The sequence below is a fragment of the Triticum urartu genome, chromosome 3, assembly GCF_003073215.2.
Source record: "Triticum urartu cultivar G1812 chromosome 3, Tu2.1, whole genome shotgun sequence".
In the NCBI taxonomy this organism is placed as follows: domain Eukaryota; kingdom Viridiplantae; phylum Streptophyta; class Magnoliopsida; order Poales; family Poaceae; genus Triticum; species Triticum urartu.
The window spans coordinates 10,478,646-10,497,079 of record NC_053024.1 but is presented as its reverse complement, the minus strand read 5'-3'; positions in this window follow the sequence as shown (position 1 = coordinate 10,497,079).

The window sequence follows — 18,434 nt, the reverse complement described above, 5'->3', positions numbered from 1 at the left end:
TTGGAGACGTATTAGACAACGAGACAAAGCGCGAGCAATTCATAGCATTGCATTTATTTTGTTTGCGGGGTCAAGTTTCAAAAAAAGAGTTAAGTAGAAAATACTTGGCAGGTCATGTTTGAAGTCTGCATGTACTAGCACTATCCTATGCTTTAATTTGTTTGCTGGCTCGGGAAAGGCTCGCTGATGCCTCTACACTCCACTTTGTACTCTACTCCTATGGACTGTAATCCATCGCCTCAGTAAGTGTTGGCGAACGCAGTATTTCAAAAAAAAATCTATGATCACGCAAGATCTATCGAGGAGATGCATAGCAACAAGAGGGGAGAGTGTGTCCACGTACCCGTGTAGACCGAAAGCGGAAGCGTTAAGTAACGCGGTTGATGTAGTCGAACATCTTCGCGATCCAACCGATCAAGTACCGAACGCACGGCACCTCCGCGATCTGCAAACGTTTAGCTCAGTGACGTCCCTCGTACTCTTGATCCAGTTAAGGCCGAGGGATAGTTTCGTCAGCACTACGGCGTGATGACGGTGATGATGAAGTTACCGACGCAGGGCTTTGCCTAAGCACTACAACGATATGACCGAGGTGGAAATCTGTGGAGAGGGGCACCACACACGGCTAAGACAACTGTCAACTTGTGTGTTCTAGGGTGCCCCCTGCCCCCGTATATAAAGGAGCAAGGGGGGAGGCCGGCCGACCCTCATGGAGCGCGCCGCCAAGTAGGATTCCTACTAGGAATAGGAATCCTATTCCTAGTAGGTTCCCAACAAGGGAAGAGAGGGGGAAGGAAGGAGCGGGAGAGAGGCAGAAGGAAAGGGAGGGGGCGCCGCCCCCTCCTAGTCCAATTCGGACTCCTCAAGGGGGGGGCAGCCAGCCCTAGGGCCATCTCCTCTCTCTCTCTCTCATGGCCCATGTTGGCCCATTAGTCCCCCCCCCCGGCTTTCCGATAACCCTCGGCACTTCGATATTTATCCGGTGACCCCGAAACTCATCCGGTGTCCGAATATAATCGTCCAATATATCAATATTTATGTCTCGGTCATTTCAAGACTCCTCATCATGTCCGTGATCACATCCGGGACTCCGAACTACCTTCGGTACATCAAAACACATAAACTCATAATATTGATCGTCATCGAATGTTAAGCGTCCGGACCCTACGGGTTCGAGAACTATGTAGACATGACCGAGACTCATCTCCGGTCAATAACCAATAGCAGAACCTAGATGCTCATATTGGTTCCTACATATTCTACGAAGATCTCTATCGGTCAAACCGCATAACAACATACGTTGTTCCCTTTGTCATCGGTATGTTACTTGCCCGAGATTCTGTCGTCGGTATCTCAATACCTAGTTCAGTTTCGTTACCGGCAAGTCTCTTTACTCGTTTCGTAATGCAACATCCCGCAACTAACTCATTAGTCACATTGCTTGCAAGGCGTATAGTGATGTGCATTACCGAGAGGGCCCAGAGATACCTCTCCGATACACTGAGTGACAAATCCTAATCTCGATCTATGCCAACTCAACAAACACCATTGGAGACACCTGTAGAGCATCTTTATAGTCACCCAATTACGTTGTGACGTTTGATAGCACACCAAGTGTTCCTCCGGTATTCGGGAGTTGCATAATCTCATAGTCATAGGAACATGTATAAGTCGTGAAGAAAGTAATAGCAATATACTAAACGGTCATAGTGCTAAGCTAACGGATGGGTCAAGTCAATCACATCATTCTCTAATGATGTGATCCCGTTTACCAAATGACAACTCATGTCTATGGTTAGGAAACTTAATCATCTTTGATTAACGAGCTAGTCAAGTAGAGGCATACTAGTGACATTCTGTTTGTCTATGTATTCACACATGTACTAAGTTTCTGGTTAATACAATTTTAGCATGAATAATAAACATTTATCATGATATAAGGAAATACAAAATAACAACTTTATTATTGCCTCTAGGGCATATTTCGTCAGTAAGCACGCAACTTTGACTATAGTGTTACGCGACGGATCATGTGTGCGTGAGGCACGAGAAATTGATTGAATCTCTTCCATTTGATACGGCAGTAGGACCAAACAATTTTTGGACCCAACTGGGCGTAGTAAATTTCATATATTTATAATAAACTTTTCAACTTGTTTAAACTAGTTCTATAATACTATAGATTTAAATAGTTTACTTTTATATTACTCCCTCCGCCTTTTGTTTACTCTTCATATTAGCTTTATTGAAGTCAAACTTTATAAAAGTTGACCAAGTTTATAGAAAATAATATGAATATTTACATTAACAAATTTATATGATGTGCAAATATATGCAATGATGAATCCAATGGTATTGATTTGAAGGTGTATATGTTAATATTTTTTATTACAAACTTGACGAAAGTATATAAAGTTTGACTTTAGACAACCTAATATACGGAGTAAATAAAAAGGAAGGGAGTAGTTAGTTAGCATAGTCAATAGCATGAAAATTTCGCTAAATAATACCTATAGTGTTATGTGTTTTATATGCACTTTAAATCTATCACTAAAATTTTGCTTCTCCTAACTACTATAAAAATTATCTTTTAATTAATTTTTTAAAATTGTATTAACTATATAGTGTATAAAATATATATTTCCATGTGTGTGTGCAAGGTTGTCAGAATCACGATTCTGTTATACGATTCTACGACTTTACGATCCAAACTAACCCCTCTGATTCTACGATTTTAGTTCATAGAATCTACGATTTTACGATCCTGATAGTGAAGATTCTATGATTTGCGATCCTACCATCAGAGCTCCGATCCGATTCAAAATCGCGATTCTGACAACCTTGTGTGTGTGTGCTTGTATATATTAATATCACTAAATATCATGATAGAGATTTGTAAAGCATACAATCTAACAAAAGTACTAATAGTGGTTTATAGTATATTATTAGGTAAGCTTATATAAACTTTTAGGATATGTCAAATGTGGCTTGCAACTTGTGTTCATTAACAAATTGGCTACAGGTACATGATTTGTACTGTATGATGGGTTTCCCTAAACAAGGGTTACACTTTTTAATCTGAGAAATTTCGTCTGTGTAACTTTTTGTTACTATGTGTGTTTATCATGCTTACACGGGCTACGTGTGCATTGGTTCTTACGTTAAGTTTCATTGATGTTTGAGGTTCCTTTATGGTTTGCCGGATTGTAGACTATGTGTGTGGTATTTTTTTTACCCCGCGTCTATTAATGTGTGGCCAACCCTCACCGGACCCCCATCCCCCCCCCCCCGCGCGCCCCCTGCGGCAGCACAACCAGCTAAACGACACTCCGCACCCGCTAGGCGAAATGCCGGGTAGCTGGAAGCCCAGGCAAGCGTCCTCCTCACAGACGGCCGAGCACTCACAGTCGGTTAAGCGGCCCTCCTCATGACCAGCTCTCCACACGACTGTTAATGTGTAGGACCGATACTCTTAGTTCACAAAAGCTACAAATAAACTCTATGCACTTGCACAACATCAGCCATTAATGTGACCCCACATATACTAAGTTTCCTAATAGTGTATAGGACTCATTCTAGTCACTGTATAAATATTATTCTTAATAGCAACAACACACTACATGTCTTGTCAGTTCCTGTCACTGCGCTAGTTTACCTACAAGGTTGAACCCAGCTAATGCACAACTCTTTCCACTACTAGCTACCGATCTAAACTGGACAAGAGTAAACAAGCAAGCGGAGAGAAATACACATATATGTATCAAGCATAAAATCATCAAAAATATTTGAACATAAATAAATAACTCATCACATGAACAAAATCATAGTTAAAGAATACTTTAGATTAACCATAATAATGTAGGGCAGCTCATATGGCTATTGTATTGAACACCAAAGTGGAGAGATTACATCTTGGTTACTGCCATGAACCCATAATTCAGGGGTTAGACTACTCACCACTCATTTTAGAGTGCGAGAATCGATGTCGCTGAAGATCGAGACGAATTTTGCCCCTCCGACAGAGTACTAGATCAGGGTTGAAAATGAAGATCGCCTCAGATCGTGAGGTAGCGGCCGTGAAAAAATGCATGATAAACTAACAAAGGGCTTTTGATACGTCTCCAACGTATCTATAATTTTTGATTGCTCCATGCTATATTATCTACTGTTTTGGACATTATTGGGCTATATTATCCACTTTTATATTATTTTTGGGACTAACCTATTAACCGGAGGCCCACCCCAGAATTGCTGTTTTTTACCTGTTTTAGGGTTTCGAAGAAAAGGAATATCAAACAGAGTCCAAACGGAATGAAACCTTCGGGAACGTGATTTTCTCAACGAACAAGACCAGAGAGACTTGGACCGTACGTCAAGAAAACAAACAAGACGCCACGAGGTAGGGGGCGCGCCTGCCTACCCCAAGCGCGCCCTCCACCCTCGTGGGCCCCCTGTTGCTCCACCGACGTACTCCTTCCTCCTATATATACCTACGTACCCCCAAACAATCAGATACAGAGCCAAAACCCTAATTACACCGCCGCAACTTTCTGTATCCACGAGATCCCATCTTGGGGCATGTTCCGGAGCTCCGCCGGAGGGGGCATCGATCACGAAGGGCTTCTACATCAACACCATAGCCTCTCCAATGAAGTGTGAGTAATTTACCTCAGACCTATGGGTCCATAGTTAGTAGCTAGATGGCTTCTTCTCTCTTTTTGGATCTCAATACAATGTTCTCCCCCTATCTTGTGGAGAACTATTCGATGTAATCTTCTTTTTGCGGTGTGTTTGTTGAGACCGATGAATTGTGGGTTTATGATCAAGTCTATCTATGAATAATATTTGAATCTTCTCTGAATTCTTTTATGTATGATTGGTTATCTTTGCAAGTCTCTTCGAATTATCGGTTTGGTTTGGCCTACTAGATTGATCTTTCTTGCAATGGGAGAAGTGCTTAGTTTTGGGTTCAATCTTGCGGTGTCCTTTCCCAGTGATAGTAGGGGCAGCAAGGCACATATTGTATTGTTGCCATCGAGGATAACAAGATGGGGTTTTCTTCATATTGCATGAGTCTATCCCTCTACATCATGTCATCTTGCTTAAGGTGTTACTCTGTTTTTAACTTAATACTCTAGATGCATGCTGGATAGCGGTCGATGAGTGGAGTAATAGTAGTAGATGCAGGCAGGAGTCGGTCTACTTGTCTCTGACGTGATGCCCATATACATGATCATACCTAGATATTCTCATAACTATGCTCAATTCTGTTAATTGCTCAACAGTAATTTGTTCACCCACCGTAGAATACATATGCTCTTGAGAGAAGCCACTAGTGAAACCTATGGCCCCGGGGTCTATCTTTATCATATTGATCTCCTACTACTTAGTTATTTCCTTTGCCATTTACTTTGCCTTTATTTTACTTTGCATCTTTATCATAAAAATACCAAAAATATTATCTTGTCATATCTATCAGATCTCACTCTCGTAAGTGGCCTTATAGGGACTGACAACCCCTATTTTCGTTAGTTGCGAGGATTTATTTGTTTTGTGCAGGTGCGAGGGACTCGCGCGTAGCCTCCTACTGGATTGATACCTTGGTTCTCAAAAACTGAGGGAAATACTTACGCTACTTTGCTGCATCATCCCTTCCTCTTCGGGGAAAACCAACGGAGTGCTCAAGAGGTAGCAAGAAGGATTTCTGGCACCGTTGCCGGGGAGGTCTACGCAAAAGTCAACATACCAGGTACCCATTGTTGGGGAACGTAGTAATTTCAAAAAAAATTCTATGCACACACAAGATCATGGTGATGCATAGCAATGAGAGGAGTGTTGTCCACGTACCCTCGTAGACAGAAAGCGAAAGCGTTAGCACAACGCGGTTGATGTAGTCATACGTCTTCACGATCCGACCGATCAAGTACCGAATGCACGGCACCTCCGAGTTCTGCACACGTTCAACTCGATGACGTCCCTCGAACTCCGATCCAGCCGAGTGTTGAGGGAGAGTTTCGTCATCACGACAGCGTGGTGACGATGATGATGTTATACCGACGCAGGGCTTCGCCAAAGCACCGCTACGATATGACCGAGGTGGATTATGGTGGAGGGGGCACCGCACACGGCTAAGAGATCAAGAGATCAATTGTTGTGTCTTTGGGGTGCCCTCTGCCCCCATATATAAAGGAGTGGAGGAGGGGGAGGGCCGTCCCTCTCCATGGCGCGCCCTAAGGGAGTCCTACTCCCACCGGGAGTAGGATTCCCCCTTTCCTAGTAGAACTAGGAGCCCTTCCATGTAGTAGGAGTAGGAAGGAAGGAAAGGGAAGGGAAAAGGAGAAGGAAGGAAGGGGGCGCCCCCCCCTCCCTAGTCCAATTCGGACCAGCCCATGGGGAGGGGTGCGGCCACCCTTTGAGGCCTTTCTCTCCTTTCCCGTATGGCCCATTAAGGCCCAATACAAATTCCCGTAACTCCCCCGTACTCCCGAAAATACCTGAATCACTCGGAACCTTCCCGATGTCCGAATATAGTCGTCCAATATATTGATCTTTACGTCTCGACCATTTCGAGACTCCTCGTCATGTCCCCGATCTCCTCCGGGACTACGAACTCCTTCGGTACATCAAAACACATAAACTCATAATATAACCGTCATCGAACTTTAAGCGTGCGGACCCTACGGGTTCGAGAACTATGTAGACATGACCGAGACACGTCTCCGGTCAATAACCAATAGCGGAACCTGGATGCTCATATTGGCTCCTACATATTCTACGAAGATCTTTATCGGTCAAACCGCATAACAACATACGTTGTTCCCTTTGTCATCGGTATGTTACTTGCCCGAGATTCGATCGTCGGTATCTCAATACCTAGTTCAATCTCGTTACCGGCAAGTCTCTTTACTCATTCCATAACACATCATCCCGATCCCGCAACTAACTCATTAGTTGAAATGCTTGCAAGGCTTATAGTGATGTGCATTACCGAGTGGGCCCAAAGATACCTCTCTGACAATCGGAGTGACAAATCCTAATCTCGAAATACGCCAACCCAACAAGTACCTTCGGAGACACCTGTAGAGCACCTTTATAATCATCCAGTTACGTTGTGACGTTTGGTAGCACACAAAGTGTTCCTCCGGTAAACGGGAGTTGCATAATCTCATAGTCATAGGAACATGTATAAGTCATGAAGAAAGCAATAGCAACAACCTAAAAGATCAAGTGCTATGCTAACGGAATGGGTCAAGTCAATCACATTATTATCTAATGATGTGATCCCGTTAATCAAATGACAACTCATGTCTATGGCTAGGAAACTTAACCATCTTTGATTCAATGAGCTAGTCAAGTAGAGGCATACTAGTGACATACTGTTTGTCTATGTATTCACACATGTATTATGTTTCCGGTTAATACAATTCTAGCATGAATAATAAACATTTATCATGATATAAGGAAATAAATAATAACTTTATTATTGCCTCTAGGGCATATTTCCTTCACCCATCACATACCCTTATCTCCCGCATTACATTATTTGCCATTTGCCTCTCGTTTTCCTCTCCCCCACTTCACCCTTGCCATTTTATTTGCCCTCTCTCTCTCTATTTGCCTCTTTTGGTCCGCTTGCTTTTTGTTTGCTTGTGTGTTAGTTTGTTTGCTTGTCGTTATGACTAGTCCTTTACCTTCTGCCTCTATGTCTGAAATTGGGGAAACTATTGTCGATAATAATTCTGATGCTCCTACTAACGAACCCACTATCTCACATACAAAAAGAATCTGTGTTGGTAGTGGTAATATTATTGGAAAACGAGTTATTCAAGATTTCTTTACTTGTGCCGGTGCTTTACCTTCTATGGGTAGTTCTATCCTTCATAGAACTAGTAGTCTTGCGGACGCTATTGCCATGCTTGTAGTTGAACTTGAAAGACAATTCATGCACATGCATCCTTCCATACAAAGGATTTTTCTAGAATTTTCTAATATTGAGCATTCTTCTGTTAAGCGTCCCGCTACTATCTTTTTGGCCCATGAGTTTAGATTCATAATAAAAGAGGCCAAAGAAATCTTTGCACATTATAGGGTGGACGCTTGTCGTTCTCCCATAGAGGCTATCCTCTTTGATTAATAAGAAATAATGCGTTTTCAATCTCTAGACTATGTTGCTTTCATTCAAAATCTTAGAAAAAAGGTTCCTACCAATGTTTTAGTTGACAAAATCTCAGAACTTAATGATGATTTGGCTATTCGAAATAATGAACTAGGATATTCTCTTGAATATAGGCTCACAAAGTTCTATCAAAAGAAAGCTTATAATGATGAATTGGTTGTGCAATATGAAGGACCAAAGGAGGAACCTATACCTCCCAAGGTTGATCTTGGGGACTTTTGTCCCATTAAATTTAGCCCTTTTGATTACTTTTGCTTGCCTCAAAGAAAACTTGCCGCCGAACGTAGAGAATATGAGATGAGTTTTAATAATCTATGTTACTATTATGGCAATACCTAGATCTATTCTTGCTTGTTATGCCTAGCTAGGGGCGTTAAACGATAGCGCTTGTTGGGAGGCAACCCAATTTTATTTTTATTCCCTGCTTTTTGATCCTGTTTAGTAATAAATAATTTATCTAGACTCTGTTTTGGTTGTGTTTTTTGTGTTTAATTAGTGTTTGTGCCAAGTAGAACCGTTGGGAAGACTTGGGGAAAGTCTTGTTGAACTTGCTGAAAAAAACAGAAACTTTAGCGCTCACGAGAACTACTGCCATTTTTATTTGGAAAGTGCTATTTAGTTAATTCTTTTTGAAGATGATTAATAGATAAATTCATCACGTCCAGAAATTTATTATAGAATTTTTGGGGTTCCAGATCTTGCGCTGGCTACAGATTACTACAGACTGTTCTGTTTTTGACAGATTCTGTTTTTCGTGTGTTGTTTGCTTATTTTGATGAATCTATGGCTAGTAAGATAGTTTATAAACCATAGAGAAGTTGGAATACAGTAGTTATAACACCAATATAAATAAAGAATGAGTTCATTACAGTACCTTGAAGTGGTCTTTTATTTTCTTTCGCTAACGGAGCTCACGAGATTTTCTACTTTAAGTTTTGTGTTGTGAAGTTTTCAAGTTTTAGGTAAGGATTTGATGGATTATGGAACAAGGAGTGGAAAGAGACTAAGCTTGGGGATGCCCATGGCACCCCCAAGATAATCTAAGGACACCTAAAAGCCAAAGCTTGGGGATGCCCCGGAAGGCATCCCCTCTTTCGTCTACTTCTATCGGTAACTTTACTTGGAGCTATATTTTTATTCGCCACATGATATGTGTTTTGCTTGGAGCGTCTTGTATTATTTGAGTCTTTGTTTGTTAGTTTACCACAATCATCCTTGCTGTACACACCTTTTGAGAGAGCCATTCATGATTTGGAATTTGTTAGAATACTCTATGTGCTTCGCTTATATCTTTTGAGTTATATAATTTTGCTCTAGTACTTCACTTATATCTTTTAGAGCACGGTGGTGGATTTGTTTTATAAAAATTATTGATATCTCATGCTTCACTTAGATTATTTTGAGAGTCTTAATAGCATGGTAATTTGCTTAAAATCCTAATATGCTTGGTATACAAGATTAATAAAAAAATTCTCTTATGAGTGTGTTGAATACTATGATAAGTTTGATACTTGATAATTGTTTTGATATATGGAGATGGTGATATTAAAGTCATGCTAGTTGAGTAGTTGTGAATTTGAGAAATACTTGTGTTGAAGCTTGTGATTCCCGTAGCATGCACGTATGGTGAACCGTTATGTGATGAAGTCAGAGCATGTTTTATTTTTTGATTGTCTTCCTTATGAGTGGCGGCCGGGGACGAGCGATGGTCTTTTCCTACCAATCTATCCCCCTAGGAGCATGCGCGTAATACTTTGCTTTGATAACTTGTAGATTTTTGCAATAATTATATGAGTTCTTTATGACAAATGTTGAGTCCATGGATTATACGCACTCTCACCCTTCCACCTTTGCTAGCCTCTCTAATATTGCGCACCTTTCGCCGTATCATACACCCACCATATACCTTCCTCAAAACAGCCACCATACCTACCTATTATGGCATTTCCATAGCCATTCCGAGATATATTGCCATGCAACTTTCCACCGTTCCGTTATCAAGTTGTAATTGTTGAGTTGTAAGAAAAATAAAAGTGTGATGATCATCATTATTAGAGCATTGTCCCAGTGAGGAAAGGATGATGGAGACTATGATTCCCCCACAAGTCGGGATGAGGCTCCGGACGGAAATAAATAAATAAAAGAGGCCAAAGAATCCCAAATAAAAAAAGAGAAAGAAAAGAGGCCATAAAAAAGAGAGAAAAGGTCCAAATAAAAAAATGAGAGAAAAAGAGAGAAGGGACAATGTTACTATCCTTTTACCACACTTGTGCTTCATAGTAGCACCATGATCTTCATAGTAGAGAGTCTCTCATGTTTTCACTTTCATATACTAGTGGGAATCTTTCATTCTAGAACTTGGCTTGTATATTCCAATGATGGGCTTCCTCAAATTATCCTAGGTCTTCATGAGCAAGAAATTTGGATGCACACCCACTTAGTTTCTTTTTGAGCTTTCATATACTTATAGCTCTAGTGCATTTATTGCATGGCAATCCCTACTCACTCACATTGATATCTATTGATGGGCATCTCCATAGCTCGTTGATACGCCTAGTTGATGTGAGACTATCTTCTCCCTTTTTGTCTTCTCCACAACCATCACTCTATTCCACCTATAGTGCTATATCCATGGCTCACGCTCATGTATTGCGTGAAGATTGAAAAAGTTTTGAGAATGTCAAAAGTATGAAACAATTGCTTGGCTTGTCATCGGGGTTGTGCATGATTTATATATTTTGTGTGGTGAAGATGGAGCATAACCAGACTATATGATTTTGTAGGGATAACTTTATTTAGCCATGTTATTTTGAGAAGACATAATTCCTTTGTTAGTATACTTGAAGTATTATTATTTTTATGTCAATATTAAAATTTTGTCTTGAATCCTTCAAATCTGAATATTCATGCCACAATTAAGAAGAATTACATTAAAATTATGCCAAGTAGCACTCCGCATCAAAAATTCTGTTTTTATCATTTACCTACTCGAGGACGAGCAGGAATTAAGCTTGGGGATGCTTGATACATCTCCAACGTATCTATAATTTTTGATTGCTCCATGCTATATTATCTACTGTTTTGGACATTATTGGGCTTTATTATCCACTTTTATATTATTTTTGGGACTAACCTATTAACCGGAGGCCCACCCCAGAATTGCTGTTTTTTACCTGTTTTAGGGTTTCGAAGAAAAGGAATATCAAACAGAGTCCAAACGGAATGAAACCTTCGGGAACGTGATTTTCTCAACGAACAAGACCAGAGAGACTTGGACCGTACGTCAAGAAAACAAACAAGAGGCCACGAGGTAGGGGGCGTGCCTGCCTACCCCAAGCGCGCCCTCCACCCTCGTGGGCCCCCTGTTGCTCCACCGACGTACTCCTTCCTCCTATATATACCTACGTACCCCCAAACGATCAGATATGGAGCCAAAACCCTAATTCCACCGCCGCAACTTTCTGTATCCACGAGATCCCATCTTGGGGCCTGTTCCGGAGCTCCGCCGGAGGGGGCATCGATCACGGAGGGCTTCTACATCAACACCATAGCCTCTCCGATGAAGTGTGAGTAGTTTACCTCAGACCTACGGGTCCATAGTTAGTAGCTAGATGGTTTCTTCTCTCTTTTTGGATCTCAATACAATGTTCTCCCCCTCTCTTGTGGAGAACTATTCGATGTAATCTTCTTTTTGCGATGTGTTTGTTGACACCGATGAATTGTGGGTTTATGATCAAGTCTATCTATGAATAATATTTGAATCTTCTCTGAATTCTTTTATGTATGATTGGTTATCTTTGCAAGTCTCTTCGAATTATCAGTTTGGTTTGGCCTACTAGATTGATCTTTCTTGCAATGGGAGAAGTGCTTAGCTTTGGGTTCAATCTTGCGGTGTCCTTTCCCAGTGACAGTAGGGGCAGCAAGGCACGTATTGTATTGTTGCCATCGAAGATAACAAGATGGGGTTTTCTTCATATTGCATGAGTCTATCCCTCTACATCATCTCATCTTGCTTAAGGCGTTACTCTGTTTTTAACATAATACTCTAGATGCATGCTGGATAGCGGTCAATGAGTGGAGTAATAGTAGTAGATGCAGGCATGAGTCGGTCTACTTGTCTCGGACGTGATGCCTATATACATGATCATACCTGCACTACACCACGCACCAGAATTCCCTACTGACGTTTGTTGGGAAAAGGTCACTATTGCCGACCCACAGTCAGCCATGAAAATTTCTAACGGATTGTGGGTCGGGAAAACTCTGTACGGTGACCTGCGGTCGGTCGGGAATGCTACCACGTGTACCGTCCAAGTGTCGGTTGGGAATTCTTTTATGGCCCATGGACCATCGGTCGGTAAATAACCCCGACCAACAGTGCGATGCTATGGGCCTTTGGGGCGCGAACAACCAATTTTTCAGCGCGAATAGCCGGCCCAACCCGCGAACTTTTCTCCGAAAATCAACAGACAGTCACACCGCACACACATCAGCCAAATCCCTAGCTTTCCTTCGTACGCATTCAGCCTCCCACCGCCGCCCGACGCCGATCGGGGCTTCCTCCAATTGATCCCCACCCCGTCCCACCGCCGCCCAACGCCATCGATCTTGCCCCTCCGGCCGTGGTGAAGCACTCCCCGGAGGCGCTGCTGCTCGTGGTGTCCAACCCCGTCGACGTCCTCACCTACCTCGCCTTGAAGCTTCCAGGGTTGTGTTCGAGGTAAGCGGCGTCATCTGCTCTGGTACCAACCTCGATGTCTCCAGGATCTGGTTCCTCATCAACGAGCCCTCCTCCATTCAACGCGCAGGACGTGCAGGTAACTTACTAGGCCCGGATCCATTCATGAATCCATTGGTCTCTTGCTCCCCGGATGAAAATTTCGCAGGTTCATAGAGATACTTTACGAGTATTTGTTTTTTAAGAACTTGTTACTAATCTGTTCGATGGTTTCCAGAAGAAGGGAGCATATGTAACAAGCCATCTAGATACTCTTCATGTTACTGATTTTCTCATAGAAAATTCTTCATTGCCATATATATTTTCTGTTGACATATCATTAAGCATCAGTACTGTATTTTGATTCTTTTTCTCGATTATAGAAGATGTTATTTGTCCAGCCTATACTCATGTTTAATTTCCCCATAGTTTGCTTCCTTATTTTCTTTCCCATGTAATTATTATGTAGCTATTCTACATTCTGCGTAGTACTAATCAGATTCAAGGCAGTAGTTATATCGTTGATTAGTTGTTGCAATTTCTGCTACATATATATGTAGATTTGTGAAAGTATTTCTAAACATGTTACCAGGTTTAATGGAAGAAATCCTACAAATGAAATAAGAATAATGTTAGGTAAGGTGTCGGGGGTGTCCTGCCTCCTCTGTTCAATTTACACTGCTTCCAATGTCCTCGCATAATAAATCTAAATTAAATAAAGTTGATATATTATTATATCTTCTGGACCAAATGATCTCCGTGTTATGAATATTTATCTACAATAGTATGTCCTTAATCAAAATTCCATGTATATTAAATGATGGAAGTAGTAGAATCTTTGTTGCAGTGTTTTATAGTTTCATTTATCAGAGACAATACTGCTTGAAAGTATTCTAATTCCACCGAGGGTGAATGAATTTTAATCAGGAGTGTTGTGCTGCAGGATTCCCAGCCCACCCCAGCATCCCCTTCAACCCCGAACCGGTTTACTGTTGCGCCTCTGCAACCTTACAGGCCGCCACAGTCGATGCAGCAGCTAGCAGCAGGGCCCATTGTCGTACTCGCGCATCCCAGGTTCATCTGCTTGCTGCTGTTTCGGCCATCGCTGAAACCAACCAGGAGTTGGTGACCTCAAAGCACCAAGGTATAATAAGCTTTCTTCTTCATAGGTCATCACTTCCTAATCCTAGTTCAGTTCACTACATAATCCTAGTTCACTTCATAGGTTATCACTTCGTAATCCTAGTTCAGTTCACTTCATTATTCCTTTTATTTTAGTAATGGGGCATCATATTATTAAATATTTTTTGTTCTCTACACAGCGAATGAAAACTAGGTATTTGGAGGTTTTCTTCTCTGCTTTGCATAACTGACATGCAATTTGTTCCATGCCTTTTCTTTTCTGGAAGCAACCAAGATATATCATACATGAGGGTGTTACCCACTATTACTCTCAAGAGAGTCCAGATTAGGACATCAGCTTGTTAGAACTCTATCAATGATGTTGTATTATGACACAGTCTACTAATCAATGATGTTGTATTATCAAGAAATTTGTCGTACTAGTAGCTTATTCCATGATGCAGTCTGCTAATATAGCTTACTGCAAAATATTTTAAACCAGGTTGGTCACAATTGTTAGTTTGTTAATGGCTTCATGTATGCAGCTCAAGCGCCTCTCCTTCATCAGGTAAAATGTCAACCTGAAAATCGTCTAGGAAGCAGGGTACATCCCCAAGAGCCCCAATTGCAGGTGAAGATAATAAAAGACAACTCTGTAACTTTCTAAGCAACACACGAGTAGAAAATTGTTGTATGCAGAAGTGATGCTAGACATGCTTGTGTTTTTTGTGTATATTAATCTGACGGAACTATATGACCCTAATGATGGGTCTTGGATGCACTACTTTAACCTAAAATTTAACCTGAAGAGCATCTTATTTGTGCCCTGTTTCCAGAATATTTTAAATATCTAAATGTTATGACAAATGAAATCAAACCATTTCTTGTACCATTGGTGGTTTAATGTCTCCGTTGTTCCCATTCGAGTGGCCTCATAGTTTTCTGAGCAAGAAATATGATCTGGAGAAGCAAATGCCAAATTCATCTGTTCGGACTGAAGTTGCAAAAGTAACTATAAGTGATCATTTTTTCTGTGCACCAGCTCTCTTCTAGTAGAACACAATCTATACTGCTGGTTTTTCATGTTTGTTTGCAGTTAGACAATTATCACTATATATTTATATAAATGTATATCGATACTTCTTATATTTATATTAAGGACCCCTGGGTTCATAGTTATTGTACACCTTCTACTCAATATTTGACAGAGTAACAAAAGATGGTTGATAAATATGTTGCTCTGAACCTTGGCTTATTAAGTGGCGGAGCTTTGACAGGGCGAACCTGGGAACCCCAGGTCATTTACTTAGAAGATGAGCACTCCACCAGGCTGTTTGTAGTAAACAACTTTGGCGATGCTCACGACAGGCAGTGACGCTATGTGATGGTGTCAAGCGTTGGGTAGGAAAGCAGAACATCATCAACTCTGCCTCACCTCTTCCACTAGTGTTGTCCGATGGTAATTTTACTTGTATCCTTCCTATTGATGTACTGTAGTGTAGTCTGATTCTTTTGATTTTGCTTTTTTATTAGTTTTGATTCATGTTGGGAAAAGTTCTAATTAGCTCATACGATTTTGCACTAAATGGAAAGGTAAAACTATGTGGTTAAGTAGTATTTTGGTACTTTCTCAAAAGAAGGTTGTATTTTGGTAGTACTCTGTTTTGGAGAAGCTTTTATATGTAATTGGTGTTAGAAATGTATTCTGTAAGCAGATAGGATCAATATGCTTAACATGATACAAATTGCAACTTGTGGTCATACTTTGGTATTTCAAAAATAAAACCATATCATTTTGTAGCCCCCTCCCCCCTGAAATTTTGTTCTGATTTTGAAAAATAGGAAACCTAGAGAGGCTGGAGTTTGTGCAATGTAACTGCTAATATGTTCTCTGAGAAGTGTTCCAGAAGCAGATGCAGAATATTAACTCGGGATTTTTACTTGCAGATGTTCAAGCTAGAGGATGTTCTGCAATGAGATGTAGAATGAAGGCTTTGATGTCAAGTACGAGAACGATGCAAGGATGTTGGTGGAAGGCTGTGAGGATGGGTATGTAGTTGCCCACTACAAGGAGCCAAGGCAGATGATGTGCCTCTTAGAAAAATTCCAGTAAACAACACTAGGAATTTTTGCTCTCAGACAATGAACCATAATGTCTCCTCTATTTCATTAGTTACATCAGTTTATAGGAAACTTGGATGGCCATTGGTTCATAACATATGCACTATTTATATGTAAAAATTAATGAATGTGTGTTATAATTGTTTGGTTCTGATATATTATTCTTGGTCGACATGAATGTTACTGTTGTGAATTATGTAACTTGATTGATGTTCTGATGGTAAAGTGAAATGTAGCTATGTGAGGGGAAACAGAAGATTGTCCATCCTCTGGGAAAGGCCCATGAGGCCCAATGGTATGTTGGTTGGGAAAGATTACCCTGTCTGGTAGTCGGTCGGAAAAGGTCCATGGTAGCCTTGTCAGATAGTCGGTCGGGAAAGATTACCCTATCAGATGGTCGGTTGGGCAAAGCCCATGACAGCCCCAACAGACTGTCGGTCGGGAAAGGCCCATGGTAGGCCCAACAGATTGTTGGTCGGGAAAGATACTCCTTGGCCAACAAGCAGTCAGTCGGGAAAGATATGTCGGTCGGGAAAGGGCTTTCCCGTCTGGACTTTCTCCAACAGACCTTGTTGGTCGGCAATACTTTTTCCCGACCGACTGTTTGTTGTTATAACTTGTATTCCCAGCCAACTTGGCTGTCGGGGATGCAGTGTTGTGGTGTAGTGCTAGATACTCTCATAACTATGCTCAATTCTGTCAATTTCTCAACAGCAATTTGTTCACCCACCGTAGAATACTTATGCTCTTGAGAGAAGCCACTAGTGAAACCTATGGCCCCCGGGTCTATCTTTATCATATTGATCTCCTACTACTTAGTTATTTCCTTTGCTATTTACTTTGCCTTTATTTTACTTTGCATCTTTATCATAAAAATACCAAAAAATATTATCTTATCATATCTATCAGATCTCACTCTCGTAAGTGGCCTTATAGGGACTGACAACCCCTATTTGCGTTGGTTGCGAGGATTTATTTGTTTTGTGCAGGTGTGAGGGACTCGCACGTAGCCTCCTACTGGATTGATACCTTGGTTCTCAAAAACTGAGGGAAATATTTACGCTACTTTGCTGCATCATCCCTTCCTCTTCGGGGAAAACCAACACAGTGCTCAAGAGGTAGCAGCTTTTAGGGTATATATAGCCAATGGGCACCAGAGCCACCTTGGTGGGAAGCACCATAGGCCCTAGGCGCCCCACCAAGGCTCCTCTGTCCTATGAACGCCTATGCCCTATGGGCCCCTCCATGCAAAGGGCCCAGGTGCCCTGGTCTTCTTCTGGCACAAAAACACCTTGTTCTTTTTTTTGGTGACTTTTGCTGTGGTGATTTCCTGAGATCCCAAAAATAGGAGGAAAAAATTGGCGCCCATCACTGAATTAATAGGTTTGTCCCTCAAAAGGATTTAAAATATTGCAAACTTCCAGGATAATAGGCATGAAACATACAAAAACTATAGATATGTTGGAGATGTATCGCTGACTAACTTTTATACTCCATTCCATACGATGTGTATACTGGAGTTACACTTGAAACGTAGTTAGTCATCTGATCATAATGTCATTAACACCAAAACCATCATTAGAGGCTAGGTGTTCTTTCACCATCGATTTCTAGTAGTAGTAGGTTATCCAATAAACGATAGTCTTTTGTGCACCCCTTATGGAGGATTTTGGGGCTATCAAACCGGCTTGGGGATACCTATGTCAATTGGATGTCAAGCCAGGAATAGGTGTCATCCTTTGCGAACTCCTGCTCCTCCTAGTTTAACTTTCATTTCCCCATTGAATAATCATTGCCTATGTTTTATCCTGCATAGATCTTTTCACACATATTCTGATTTGGGTTATGCTGGTGGTTCATGTTCTGATCTGGAGGTCCTTCTATACTTGTCTCTCCTTAGGTTCAAATAAGCTTTCCCGCCACCTATTCTCCACTATGTTATTTCTAGGATATTAGGTGAATCTTAGCCCCTATTGTAATATTGGATGTATTTTCTATTCTCTAGTTTTGTCACCTGGTGGTTAGCACAGGGTGGTTGGGAGCCAATACTTGATTTTCCACATCATCCTTGGTGTTAGATTTTTCGTGCTCCGGCAATGTTGTTCAAGCCTTTCTCATGCATCGATGCGAGGATCATCTTGGTTAGTGTCCTCTCTGGTTATCCCCCAGCGTCTCTATAACCTCCAACTACGGATGCCTGCTTAGAAGTCTCTAGAATAGGTGGTTGCGTGGTGTGGTGACCGATGGATTGCTCATTGCTTATTGATGGCATCTGCCGAATCAAGGGGTTATTTCTCC